This window comes from Gorilla gorilla, chromosome 14, assembly GCF_029281585.2.
Source record: "Gorilla gorilla gorilla isolate KB3781 chromosome 14, NHGRI_mGorGor1-v2.1_pri, whole genome shotgun sequence".
In the NCBI taxonomy this organism is placed as follows: domain Eukaryota; kingdom Metazoa; phylum Chordata; class Mammalia; order Primates; family Hominidae; genus Gorilla; species Gorilla gorilla.
The window spans coordinates 30,528,891-30,544,585 of record NC_073238.2 but is presented as its reverse complement, the minus strand read 5'-3'; the positions used below and the strand labels follow the sequence as shown (position 1 = coordinate 30,544,585).

The following is a 15,695-nucleotide window of genomic DNA, read 5'->3' as shown; positions in this document are numbered from 1 at the left end:
AAACAGTAGTTTTTTGAGGCTAGTTTTTGAGGTTGTTTTTACCAGATGAATGGTCTTTTTACCTTTCTTTTCTGGGTGTGTGTGTGTGTGTGCACACGCCTTGTAACCTGGTAGCCTCTAGTTTGTCCTATTGTGAGATATCTAAACTCCCCTCCATTGCTTATCACCAAAATCTGTTTTGCAAATGCCTTCAAGTTCCCTACATTGTGGTCTAAATGAAGTCAATTCTCCTGGTGAACGCTTTGAACTACGCTGTATTACGACTTGTTTCACCCCCTGGGAAAAATCTCTGCATGACCTCTCTATTGCTTGGAGTAGAGAGAGTGGCCCAATTCCTTTAGAGTGACACACTAGCTTCATGAACAGAGCACTTTTTTGCAGTCCCAACGTCTTCTTTTCTCAGCTTGACTCTTAGTATGGAACCCGTCTGCCTTTTGAGCAAGTTGGTTGAGGGGCTTTATTATCCTCAGCTTTCCATGCCTGGTTTGAGATCCCACCCTCTAAATGGGGTGGAGAATGCCCTTTACCTCTAGTATATCCTCATTTGAAATACAGACCCTGCCACATGCTGCTGGGCAGAATGAGAAATAACAGTGGCATGATTCTCCTGAAGTAATACTGTTGCCCTTGGCTGCAAGCTGGGAAAGAATAATCTCTATCTTTTTGGCTCACCCCTTCAGAGTGGAGCTTTCATCATGCTGAACTGAGGGGGGAAAAGATTGTTCATGGTTCAAGTCCACACATTCTTGTTTTTCTTATAAAGATTTAGTACATTTTCTTGAACAAGTGTTTATTTATCTTTTGTATGCACTTAGAACAATTTCTGGAAACTGTATTTTTATTTTTTAAAATTTGTTATGGTTATTTACTGGGGACAGAGCTTTTCATCCACCATTCTGGAACTATTTTTCCTCCCTTGCTATACTTTACAAATTACTAGACTACTCTTAATGACAGCTATTTAGTTTGCAATTTGGAAAATAGCACACTAGCAGATTGAAGATAACCCTTTTAATGTCTGTGGACGGTAGAAATAAATTTCTGCTGTTGGTCAAAGTATTATCTAGGTCATTTATGAAGAGCTTCAGAGTCAGGGACTGCTGACACCAAGTGTAATCAAATTGCTGATTGAGCTCAGATAACCATCACTGGTGCCCAGATCAACCATCCTATAACGTTCATTCATTGTAACACATCCACTCTCATAGGCTAACCACGAATAATAAGACTACATGTTTGTAATACAAAGGCTACTGCTGCATGTCCGACTTTAATCTAATGCCATTTTTTTTTCACATAAAGAGAAAAGTACATTGTGCAGGTCTTTGCCTCTATGTGCTCTTGGTAAATTGACTTTCAATTGACATCCTCATGGGGCTATCAGTGTTACTTCAAAACTGTTGACAAATTTTTAGGTTAGAATTGTACTGCTCTAGTCTTATCAGCTAACTCCAACCACATAATTGTCTTCTTTGAAACTAATATGTCATATTTTCAAAGTTCCAGAAAGTTTATAGTCTGTTTTATATCTATTTATATAAATAATCTGTTTTATACATATGTTTGTAGTCTGATATATATAATCTGTTTTATATATGTTATTTTTATAGTCTGATATATATACATGTTATGTTATGTCTGATATACACAGATATGTCTGATATATATAGGTTATATACATGAGACATATATAACATACATATACATATAACAATGTAACCTGCATATCAGACATATATATGTATATATAACATATATATGCTATAAGGACACATTTCTATATAAGTCACTCAAAAATGGGCTGGTAGTCAAGGTATGTTGATAGGCATCCACAATGCCTACTGTAAAAAGTGAAGCGGAGGTTCCTCTTCAAAGAGACGTTCCTCCCCACCTAATTAAGAACAAATAGTAACTTCTCTTAAAAGCAAAATGTATTGAAAGACCTGTGCTAACACTCTTAAATATCTGCTAGCCGTAATAAAGACATCAGTATACTTTGTGTTCTTAGCTCCCACAATTTAGCCTAAATATTTGCCCTGGCATGCTTATACTGGTTCAAGCAAGCATTAGGTCATAGCCTGTTCCTCTTCCTTATTGGAAGGTATTTTTACCTTTCTCAGCATTCCGCAAGTTACTTCCTCCTTCCTTTGTTCTCCTCGGTCTTTATCTCTTTCGAAAAGTTCTAAGTTGCTAGCCAATCAGGACAAATACAGAATGTGAGGTCCCGTTTCAGCCAATGGAAACTGGACACAGCAGTGGGGTGGACACGTCAGGTTATGAACAACCCTGTCTCCTTTGTTCAGTGTACTCTCATGGCAAAACTGCTGGCAAGTGTACCCTTTCTGCAGAAAGTAAAAATGGTCTTGATGAGAAAATTAAATTTATGTTCAAGTGCTATTTCTTTGTGGCACCGGGGAACAAGCATTTGTAACACTGCCATCATTCTATTTTTTTGGACCTACACAAATGTCAATTAAAAAAAAATTTCTAACCCTGTCTCTCTTACTTCCTCCAGGGCCAAACATCTTAGTAAGCCAATTTGCTGTATGTATATAGTTGACACAAGCAAAAAATCTTCTTCTCTTAACCACTTCCTGAAAAACAATTTTTTTAAACTATGAAGTTTTCTTAAAATATTTTTGAATGTTCAGGATTTAATCTTTATCGTTCCTAGACATACTATTTTTTCTCACATAGCACCACACCCAGAGCATCAGGTTGGTGCAGCTTGAAAGTGACAGCCCAGTGAAAATGGGATCTAAGATGTTTAATTTAATTTTGATTAAAGCATCTGCATTCACTAGTTTGACTGACATGATTTCAGTTATGAAAAACAATGATTGAGTACTTGGTTGTATACTGTGTTTACCAAGTCGACCAAATCTGGCTCAAGAGGAAAATGGTTGTGGAAATAATGGATTTCTGTAAGTTTTATACAACTGTGCTTGTACTTCCTGCACCAAATCCCTCTAAATGACAAGTCCAGGTGTGATTATGTGATATTTAGGGAAAAAATTAAGTTATAGTTACTTGAATAGAACACATCATTTCTGTCATAGTGGAAAGACAGCAACAACCTTAGGCACTTGTGAAGGAAACTCTTTAGACCTTGAGAAACACAGGAAAAAGAGGGACATTAATGATCTTGTCTTCCAGACCTGCCCCTTAATCTTTTCTCTCAAAGAGAAAGAATCCGATGTGGCTCCTTTAAATATTATCAACACCTTAATTTGGCTGGGCACAGTGGCTCAGGCCTGTAATCCCAGCACTTTGGGAGGCTGAGGCGTGTGGATCATGAGGTCAGGAGTTCAAGACCAACCTGGCCTATATGGTGAAACCCCATCTTTACTAAAAATACAAAAATTAGCTGGGTGTGGTGGCACACACCTCTAGTCCCAGCTACTCGGGAGGCTGAGGCAGGAGAATCACTTGGACCTGGGAGACAGAGGTTGCAGTGAGCTGAGACCACGCCATTGCACTCCAGCCTGGGCAACAGAGCAAGACTCCATCTCAAAAAAAAAAAAAAAATTAGAAAACAAACCTTAATTTAACCTGACTTTTAGGTCTGCATCACCCTGCCAAATGATTCTGATCATAATTTGATCAACATATCCATCAATATTACCAAGAAGTCTTCTGGAAACATCAGGAGGAGGACCCTGATACTGTCCCTCCCAGACAAAACACCTAGCAGCAATTATGGATGACTTTTGCACATGAAATTCCATAGCCATTTCTCAATTGTTCTGTGTAGCAGATGAATGCAACCTGGGTGAGGGAGTAGACAGAAATGACAGGCTTGGATATGTGTCTTCTAATTGAATTATGTTGATATTCAATACTTTAAACTGAACTAGGAATTTAAAGACCAGCTAGCTATCTGGAAAATCACATTGGAATCATTGACTGATATAGGTCTCACCTGGGAAGCCTCAATTGTTATGCTCAACGTAATGTTTCCAAGGTCACCATATGTGACCTAGGACTGAACATCTTATGTAAAAATAAAGCATTTGCTTGCCTCTTTCCTGGAAACATAACCTTAAACCAAAGAGGTTGCTATAGGAGTTTAAAGAAGCACAAGCAGTAGATCATGTAGCCCTCAGATGACTACGTATTCCTCCCCCAAATGAGGCTTCTAATGGTCTTTGTGGGAGGTTTCTTGTAGGATAAGTGACTGATTACTTATGCTTACCATTTGGGAAATTATCTCTACAATGGGAGTCATCAAATTAGAAAAGACAGTAGAAAGATTCTTTCTGATGTTAGCTGAAGTGATCAGTAACACCTCTTCAGTCCCCAAAGTGATTTAGATCAGTCTCAACTCTCTGGCCAGGGTTGTTATGAATTATGTAATTTCTCTACTTTTTGTTCTCACAAACCAAGTTGAAGTCTGTGAAATAGTTTATGGGAATTTTTTTTTTCTTGGATCCGGCTAGATGTGGAACTCAGGGGTGAGGCATTGCTGAGGTCAATATTGTAGTTTGGTTTCATCTTCCTGTATGGAAACCTATTGAAAGTAGTGTTAGTTGAATGCTGTATGGCACAAATTAAATAGATATGGTCCCAGCCTTTCTAAGTTAGATTAATTAGAGTAGATGGTAGAGTGATATACTCATGTAAAAGATGCATAAGCCAAAAAGTTATTAAATCAAGGTAGGAATCTCTTTGGATTTCTTGTGTTTGTATATCTTTCAAGCAAGTAACTTGATGTCCTTAGCAGTGGACAATCTTTTTATGAATGTTTTTACAGCATACATTCTTAGAAGATTAGTGTCTCTCTCTAGAACCAAGTCCAGTCATGCTGACTATGTAGTATTGTAAAGATAATATATTCTTCCTGAAAAAAGGGGCAGTCATGCTCATTGCCCAGTGTAGGAGATTCGGAGTTCCTTTCTTTTAAGCTAACTTACTGCAAGTGCAGTACATCTGGGCCCATATTGTGTTGTTTCCTTGGGACTTGGGATCTAGGGAAGGCAACACAGATGCTAATGCTCATGAAGCTGACTGATCTGTGACTTATAACATTTTTAATCCTTGATTCATAAGTCTCGTGTCTTACAAACAGCATGCAAAAGATTGTGATAGGCAAAGTTTTAGGATGCAAGTGGAATAAAATGGTGGACCATAAATATTTTTTGGCATAGATGTAACACGTTTTAATCATATCTTTTGGATTATGTTAAGTGAAGAGTAGGTATAGACACAATTCTAAAAGGAAACATTTTAATGAACATAATATAGCTAAGTTTATATTTTTTCTTATTTTAAGACAATTTTAATTTTATTAAAAACAGAAGACCATGAATTTTCTTTGTTTAAAGACAGTTAAACTCCTTTGAATTATTTACAGAATAAAAAAAGTTTTCTTTGAGAATTTAATATCATACATAAGGCATTATACATTCTGTAAATAGCATGAGTAAGAAATACAGACCTTAGAATGGTCAGACTGTCCATTCTTGAGTGTTTTAATCAGAATATATGTAAATATTTATTTGAACTATTTCTATATTTTATGAAATATATTTTCCCATAGTTTTTGTCACATATTTTGTAATAATATTTTATTTAATATGGTTTAGCATAATACAATGTCCACACTTGAATATAAAATTAATACAAGTCGAAGTTGCAAATGTGGTGACATTCAACCTTTCTTCATTTTAGGAAATACATGCTAAAATCTCTTAGTTGCAAGATAAGCATGTTTCCCCCTTATTTTGTGTTCTTAGAGGTCATTTGACTGAAGGCCACCAAAACAGTTGTCTCAAGTGTGAAAAGAGGTATTTACAAAGACTTGAAACATTCTTTCATATTCCCCAATGACAATATTTCAGGCCAGTAGTCACTAATGCTATAGTATTATAAAGCTAGGAGAAATACATCTTAAAATAAATGATTAAGTTTATACAGTTCCAGAGCTGAGCAATTTTTCTTTGTTTTCCAAATATTTGAGTATTGTGGTAAAATAGCTATTATGCCCTCTCCTATAGCTAGTCTTTTATCTTTAGACAAAATTTATTTTTAATATTGAATAAGCAACACTTAATTGGAGTTTGCATCTGATTGTTGCCTAATAAAACATAACAAATCATATAATAATTCCAGTTTGAGCATTTTATTTATCAGCACTTGCTAGACAGATTAACTGTAACTTAGCAGGTGTGAACCTGAAAAAGCAGCCCTATTTTGGAAGATTCAAAGAAATATATCTGATTATGCACAAAGTTCTTCCAATATAGGCAAGTCAATAAAACTATTATTTTCATATCAAATGAGTGCTGGAAAATTTTAGTTAAATTTTTGTTAGAGATCCTTGAAGAAACAAGTGGCTTATTTTAGAGATAATTAGATTTGTTCTTAATATTTTAAAAATACTGTGAGATTAATTCTTCTTTTTTCATTATTTCATTTTAGATCACTATATTTTGTACAAAAGAAACTGAGTTAAAGAAAGATTAAATGTCCTGAACGATACCAATAACTAATGACTGATGGGGTGGTAAGCCTAGAATTGTATCTTAATTGGTGACACTCAAGACCCTCATGGTAAAACACTTTTTATATGCCTCTCATGGACTCAAATATAAAGGAAGAAGTCACCATACTAAAAATCCATAAACTCAATCACCACTCTCCCAGTAGAAATCTCTATTTAGCCAGTAGAAATCTCTATTTAGCAGTAATATATTTTTTCTTTTGACATTGAAAAAGTATCACTTAAAGTGCTTTTAAAAGATATTTCTTTTTCAAGTTAAAATAAAAAGTTATAGAGCAGTAAGAAAGAGGTCACATATTTGCAGTTGATATAATTTAGGAAATATTTCACCAAATTTCTAATGAATTTTACCTTGTTTACTTACAGAAATTCAAATTCCACATACCAAAATATTTAGATAGAAACCAATAATTTTAAATATAAAGGAAATATAGACATGACTAGCCTACATATAAGCTCATAATACTGTCATGTGCCAGGCTACATGAACAGCCTACACATAGTACTGTTACACATAAGCACATAATACCTAAACACATGATACTGCTAAAAGAGGGACAGTCACTTTGATCATTTTAAGTGAAAATTTAAAATAATTTATATTGAATTATAATTATCAATTGTCATCTAGAGTAACTATATTTAAAAATATAGTTTAAGTTATTACCCTAAATAAAACTCTAGGTTATTGAAGATGGTCTTAAAAGAAATTTAGTATAGTACTATCATTTTTATGAACATGATTTTGGTAGATTTTCTGCATAATTCTGTAATATTTCTTTATTAATTAAAGGTGTAACATGGGCATAAATTATACTATGTAATTACTGCTTGACTCTCTAGGGCAATTCAATAGATTTCACAAGAAAGATTTGTACTATTCAAAGGGAATAGACTGATTTTTTTTTAAGAGTTTCAATACCAAAGAATACGCCACATGTCTTTAAAAGTCACACAAATGTGTATACCTAAGGATGTAAGGGGAGATAGTGTTTTCCATTCTATTTAATTTTTCAAGCAAAAATGGTACTAACAATAGTCTATATGTTAATTTAATCTTTTAAAAATTGGCTTTGCAAAGACTAAAAAATAAACTAGACATACCCTATACTTTCTAAAACATATGCCTCAAAATTTGTATATCATAAAATTCATTAATGTCATGTGTACAATTCAATACTTATCATAAAAGTGTTTTAAAACATTTTGTAACCTCAATAATCTTGTCCATTAACTGTTAATTCTCATTCTCTCACCTCTTCCCTATTTCTTGCACCAGGCAACCAGTATCTGCACTTCCTTTTCTAACTTATTACTTTGAGATTTTAGACTTACAGAAAAATTATCAAAATTCAGAGATTAACATTGGTATGGTGTATTAGTCTGTTCTCATGCTGCTATAAGGACATACCTGGGTAATTTATAAAGGAAAGAGGTTTAATTGCCTCACAGTTTGGCATGGCTAGGCATGCCTCAGAAAAATTACAATCATGGTGGAAGGGGAAGCAAACACATCCTTCTTCACAAGGCAGCAGGAAGGAGAAGATTGTGGGCAAAAGAGGCAGCGGTGGGGGGAAAACCCCTTATAAAACCATCAAATCTCAGGAGAACTCATTCACTATCATGAAAATAGTATGAGGGTAACCACCCCCATGATTCAATTACCTCCTACTGGGACCCTCCCACAACACCTGGGGATTATGGGAACTACAATTCAAGATGAGATTTGGGAGGAGACACAGCCAAACCTTATCATATGCTATGATGAACTGAACAGCAGAATTTATTTGGATTTCACCATTAATATTCATTTTCTGATTTGGAATCTAATCTAGGATTGTTTTATTTCTCATCTTCCTGTGATAAGTAGAATTAAACTCATCCTCTCTTCTTCCCCAAGATGTTGTTCTTTAATCTCCAATACCTGTGAATATTTTACTTGACATGGTAAATAGACTTTGCAGATGTGATTAAAGGTATAGGTGCTGAGTTAGGCAAATTATTATTGATTTTCCAGGTGGGTTCTTTCTTATTGCATGAATCTTTAAAAACAGAAAATTGTTCCTGGGCGTAGTCACAGATCGATGTGAAGATAGAAGACAGGTGAGAGAGTTGTGAAGTTGTTTGCATGAAAGATAAGGAAAAGGGGTCAAACCAAAAAAGGTTAGTCATCCACTGGAAGCTAGAACAGCCAAGGAACTATATTTTATCCCAGAACCTATATAAAGAAACACAGCCCCGCTAACATCTTCTTTTAGCCCATGAGAACCCTGTCAAACTTCTGACGTACAGAAGAGTAAGACATTAAACTTGCATTAAGCTACTAAATTTGTGATTTTTTTTTTTTTTTTTTTTTTACAGCAGCTTGGGGAATCTAATAGTTTTCTCCAATCTCTGACAAAATTCAGTGTTCCATTACATTTTATGATCTTGATATTTTTTAGCAGTCAGGTCATTTACGTATAGAATGTTTCTTAAGTTTTGTTTCTCTGACTTTTTAATGATCGGATTGGAAAGGACACCACAAAACTGGTTTGCCCTTCTCCGTGCATAAATCAGGGAGTTACATGGTGTTAACCCAGGCATTGTTTATGGTATTGACCTCGAGCAATTAGTTAAAACAGTATCTGCTAGAATTATACACTGTACATTTACTAGTTTTCTCTTTTATAATATAGTTTATAATTCTCATTTTGGAATTCCATTGGTGATTTTCTATCCCTCATACTTTCTACAATTTCAATTGGGTCTCTTCTCTAAAGAGTTGTGTCTTTTTCTTTCTTCCACTCTTTCTTTCATCAGCAGGGAATCATGAGTGTTTATTTTATTCTTTAGGTTATCATTCAATGTTATCATTATTGATTTTGTTTGTCAAGGTATTGTAAGTTTGCTGTGGGGAAAATTTTCAGGTTAGTTCCCTATGCACTTTTGACATTCCCCTGTTTTCTTTTCTTTCTCCAGCACCAGAATCAATGAACTCTGCAAAGATCCTGGACTCCTTCTCCTGCTGCATAATAAAGGTCTGGGCACTGGGTCTGCTTCTTGCTCCTGGGGTATTACTGATGGATTTTGAACTATAGAAGGGAAAAATGTTCTTCAGTGATTTTTAATATTATTAATTCTCAGAGTGAGTATTGGGTTAGATAAGCAATTTACACAGGAGTTTAGTTTAAAGAAGCAATTTACACATTAATTTCTGTTGTCTTGAGTCATTTATTTTTTATTTCTACTACTCTGAAATTTTAATCAGAAACCACAGTTTTTATTGTGCTTATTATCATTGTGTAAAATGAGCACAATGCTATAATAGGGATATTCAAGAAAATCATTGTTGCAGAGCATTATTGATTATGTTTTGAAGCAAGATAAAATTAAGCACGAAAAATATTATTGTAAAAGAAAGAAATATAATTAAATATCAAAGATTATCTCAAATAACTATGATAATAATGTTGTTCTTAAAGAAGTTAAATCCTGGGCAAACTACTTCAACTGTCAGTCCTCAGAGCTGTCATAAATAGCCTTGTATGTGCTTTTAGTATTGATTTGTACTAGGGTCTGGAAATTTTACTTCTTTAGTCAAAACTATTGATAGTAGAAGCTTAGAACTTCATATCCTAAAATAGGTCTTGACTTCAGGAAAGTGGCTTGACACCCAAGTAAAAACTTTTACAGTATTACTTAACTTTATTAAACTTTAGGAATTTTATTTAAAATTAAGAATAGCCGGGCGCGGTGGCTCACGCCTGTAATCCCAGCACTTTGGGAGGCCAAGGCGGGCGGATCATGAGGTCAGGAGATCGAGACCATCCTGGCTAACACGGTGAAACCCCGTCTCTACTAAAAATACAAAAAATTAGCTGGGCGCCTGTAGTCCCAGCTACTCCGGAGGCTGAGGCAGGAGAATGGCGTGAACCTGGGAGGCGGAGCTTGCAGTGAGCCGAGATCGCACAACTGCATTCCAGCCTGGGCAAGAGCCAGACTCCGTCTCCAAAAAAAAAAAAAAGAATATAAAAGTTGATTTTGTAAGGGTAAGTTTAAATGCTATAGTTCATTCATATATATATATAATTTTGGAACATTCTTTAAGTCGGTATCTTGTACCTCCATATATTCTTAACGATACTGCAGTTAAATTGGTTTTGTTTTAAATGAATTGCTCAAATCTGCTGTGGAATCAGAATAAATTAGATGGACAAACATTTTGGCATTATTTTCCTGGGAAGGTCAGAAATATCTGAATGAGAGTCTAAGGAGCTCTTCTATGAGTAAAATGCATAGACTTTGGTGCTTAATCCTTATATTATCTAATTTGGCAGCTCTGAGAAATTATTTGTTCTGTGCTTCTTGTTTGCCCCAAATTGAACTCTTTCATGCTTCAATGGGTGCTTCTAATTTTAATGTACTTTTGGTTGGATGACTATGCCTTGCTAATCCTATCCACATCCCCCATTAGTTTATTAAAGACTCGGCAGTCATAATTTCAAAAGGCTTAGTTTTATTAGACAAACAATTTTAATACTTTTAGCCTCTTCTCAAAAAGCAATTACAGTGTCTTTCTGCCCCTCTATACCCAAGGTGAAATATTGCTTATCATTTACACTTGGAGAATATTGAACGTGAAAGGGGGTACTAGTGGGCTACAGGACAAGTGAAATATGCATTGGAGTACAAAAGGTCTATTGATTACGCTACATATACAACTTTTATAATTTTAAATAACTAAGTTTTTAAAAATCAGATTAGTATTCCAATAAGGATGCGCTATAGTTTATAAAAGGGATCAAATTATTTGCATTTAATATCAGGATTTTACTTTTGTCAAGGTTTTTTTTGATAAGAGGAAGCTTTACCAGAGTTTCTCTTTCTGTCTTATCCTGTTTTCTATCAATTACCAGGAACCATGAGTTGCTCAAGCTACTTAGATTTTTTCATGTAATTGTCCAACATATGCATGATATTTATATGATTACATGTTTCCATTTGAGAAATCCAAAGCTAGGAGAATTTAAGTATAATTTCTAAAACTTCTGATAGAACAGAGGTTCAGATTTGCAATCAAGTGCCATATCATTTCAAATCCTCCTTCGCAAATCTCATGGAAAAATAGTATTATTACATTTATATTTTAGGTTTCCTCAACTTTAAATTTCACAATTTATTAAATATTTAATTGTTCAAAGACAAAAAGTGTGGAGCATATGAGACTATACCCTAAAGCTATATTCCTCAGATGAAATCACGGCTCGGCTACCTACAAGCTATGTGATCTTGGAAAAGTCACAAGTTTTCTGCCCTGAGTTCCCTTATTCTATGAACCCTCCCGGAGGAGCCCATAGTTGTTTTGTAGAATAAATCAGTTTATGGAGTTAAAGTATTTATCTATTTTATAATAAGTTTGTTACCATATGTGAAGTGTTTATATTTCATTCTAATTATTTTGAACTGTAATTATATTTAATATATCTAATAAATATGTTTAGTTATAGCTAATTAAAATATAAAAATTTATATAAGGAAATATAAATATATTCATACATATTTTATGAGCATTATATATATTCATGTTTTTAAGTAATATATCCTTATAAGTATATCTGCTTATATATTTTACAAATGTGCATACATAACTATAAGAGGTATATATTTGTAAATAAATAAATATGAATATAATATACAAGGTAAGTGAAAAATACTTTATAACAATTTGGATAATATATGTAAGGTGCTAATATTTATTACATCTTAGTTATTTTGATACTTCATTACTAGGAAGAATTCTATGTTATCTACAAACTTAGAAGTTTTCACTTTAATATAATTTCTACTCTGCTGAGAAAAATATTCATAAGAAACTGGTCACAGAATGGGACAAAGGGGAAATGTTGCCATTTATTTAGACGCTATAATAAGAATATACCTATAATCTTTGTTCCCATCTTCATATCCTAAATCAATTCCTCATTCATCTATGTATACTTCATTAATCTCATTAACCCTATTTTAAATATGGTGTACTTTAGAACACTGCTGTTATTGAAAATTTGAATAAGTAAAACATATCCTTTGGTTATACTTTTTCTCCATGCTTCTTATCCCCTCAAAACAAAAATTTAGAAAATAGTCATCATTAAAGCTACTTTTCTTTTGAGATGCTGTCATACACTCCTCAGAAAAATGGTGCAAAGTTGGTATAAAGTTCAGGCAAAATAACAGCAAGAACAACATAGTTGAAATGTGGTGTCAGGGCACTCGCCCAAGCCTGGAGAATTGCCAATGATATAGCTGTGGTATAAACCCATATATGCTTGGCTCCAAAGCTACTGTCTTTTCACTGTGTTGATTTTTCTCAGGAAGTGAAATTCTGCTTCATCGATGAATAACAGGATTTTATATAAAACTTTGAATGACATAGGAGGGACAATTTGCATAGAACAACAAGTCCTCAAACTGGCCACAAGGTATTTATAATGTATAAGCTAGGTTGTAAATTTTGTTATATTTTTCATGAAAAATACAATTTATGCAAATTTTTCTTACTAAAACCATGGATCAAATAAAATGTGTGTGTGTGTGTGTGTGTGTGTGTAAAGAAGTTTAAAATTGTTAGATGAAAAAAATCATTAAGAATATACTAAAATATGTCAAAATCATGTACATTTTGATTTGCAAACTGAATCTTGGTACAATTTAGGTCAAACTGTTTATATTCCCTATGGATTAAGTAAAAGCATAATATGTACTAAATAAATTGTTCAAGGTCTCATGGTAAATTTTATGAAATCCTGAATGAGAACTTACTTCCCCTGACGTTAAAGAGTTGTTCTTTATTTATTCCTAATGCATTGCCTATACATTTGTATAATTTAGAGAAGTATGTTACATAAATATTAGTATATGCAAAAACCAAATAACTATAAAATACACATGACAACCCTGCTATCAGTTTGACCTATATAAATTAATGTGCCACCTCTAATAAGTAAAAAATAATTACAATGTAATAACTTTTCTCAGAAATAAATACTTTCATTAATGTGGTCATAGATGTTTTGTATGTCACATGTGTATTTCATAAGTGCAAGTTATTTAACACATAAAAGTTCCTAAGAGTTTAAGAAGATTCTTTCTTAGCTGCAAGGTGAAATCCCTGTAATAATTGCATAGTTAATAATCACTATTAATTATAATTTGACCTTATTCATGAGGATTGAATAAGCTATAATGTCTGGAATTTTATTAAATGCAGAGGCTCTGAATTAAGAAATATTTTTTACAATTTGCTAGCTATGTTATCTTAGAAAATTTATTGTTCTTTCTGTGCCTTTGTCATTTTTCTATAACGTGAGAATTATAATACGGGAGAAGCTGATTATGAGGAATAAAAAGTTCATCTGCAGCATTTCCAAAACACTGCTTTGTTTTTGGCCTTATTTCTTTTAAGTTTTATGTAGCATATACCTTTGTAAATTTTTTATAAGACTTCATTAAATACATTTTTAATGAGGCTAGACTGTACCAAAAAACTGTTGGCATTTTGAGTTTTGCTTTATATTTACCTTTCTTGCTGAAACACTGCCATTTTCTAGAATTGTGACTGTCTTAACAATGAGAAAAAATAGTGTGTTCTCCATAGTATTATGACACTCATGCAATCAGTTTTTGGAGGAAGTGGTCTACATGACACGGTGAGGTGCTTAAGTCAGCTCTGCCTCTAGCAATATCTACCAAACAATATTTCTTCTGCTGATGTATGTTTCTCTAGTGGAAAGCAGTTTTATGATATCGGATAGCAATGATAACTCTTGGTAATGTTAACTTTCCTGTGTACCCTAGGAAGATAAGTTTTTATAAGCAATTACCACTGATTTCTTAATATAATAGAAAAAGCTATAACATTTATATGTGTTTCACAGTTACCATTTCTCTACTTTTCCTTCTTGTCAAGTGTGGTTTAGTTTAGCGACCAACTTGGATCTTATAGCTCATCTAGAAAGTAGTAAGTAGAAAGTAACTCTGAAGTTACTTTAAACTGTTATCTCCTAAAGTTACTACTATTTCTCTTTAAATGACTACTCCATGATAGTTACGCATATTTTTAAGGCCTTACCCTACCTAGCTTAGATTTGGTCTAAGTCACCAAATTTCTCCGTTAGCAACTGATTTCAACTCAGTATTTATAAAGGATATTCATTGCCATATGAGATAACCTCAATGACCTGGAAGAATTTATGCAATATATAAATGAAGATTATATATTTCCTCTGTGTAAGAAAGTTAGAATATAGAAAAAAATTTTTGCAAGCAGTAGAACAAAATATTTGTTAAAATAAAACATGAAACATTATTAAAACAAAAGGCTATATTAAGTGCAAAAGAGGGTAAATATATGTTTTTAAAAGAATAGCAGACAAGTTTAAAGAGATAGAACTTGAAGTAGTGTGGACATAAGCATATATCAAGATGCATTCAAATCTGTATCAATATAACTGCTTTTATTATATTTAATGTTATAATTTCAATGTATCTTCATATCAGGGAAGTGTTAATCCTATTCTAATTTTTCAGAAAAATAATTTCTTCTTGACTAAGGGCTGATGATGCTTTTTATTTTAAATATAATAGTTAATAATAAACAGAAAATCAGAAAACCAACATGAATGTTCAGAAGAATTATTAATGATTAAATCTGAGTGTAATTTAACACTACTCACTTTATAAATTTTATTTTTTAAAATTATACTGCAATTCTGAGGTCTCTTAAGGAACATTGTGCTTTAACTGAATGTATGTATCCTACAACTGTTGTTTTACCAAACAAGAACATCTTGAATGTGTTTATGTTGTAGACACATTAATGGATTTCTTTTCATATTCAAAATACCAAGACATTTCCAGATTAGAACGTTGTCTAATTCAAGGCAACCTAACATCAATATTGAATTACTAAAATTTGTGTGTTCCATAAGTATTGTTTAATCAATGAATTTTTTTATTGTTAAGAACAATATTAGATTGAGATATATTTAAGATAGAGGATAATTTCTCTTAAATCTTCTCAGTTAAGAGCACCAGGAAAATTAATAGACATATTATATTTACAAGCAAACTTTTCAAACTTTCTTCCACCCTTTCTTTGCTATTATCCTTGCCTCTGAGTGTTAATTCATCATTCTTTTTTTGTCAGCTGTCT

General features: G+C 33.2%; 1 long non-coding RNA gene across 1 annotated transcript in view; it reads left to right on the top strand.

The window, feature by feature from the left end:
• Positions 1–15,695, top strand: part of LOC129526429 (uncharacterized) — a 78,714-nt gene that overhangs the window by 42,173 nt on the left and 20,846 nt on the right. Inside the window, exons 4-5 of the long non-coding RNA XR_010130469.1 lie at positions 9,464–9,522; positions 12,856–12,963. This is a non-coding gene — a long non-coding RNA (uncharacterized lncRNA). The remainder of the gene's footprint in view (positions 1–9,463; positions 9,523–12,855; positions 12,964–15,695) is intronic.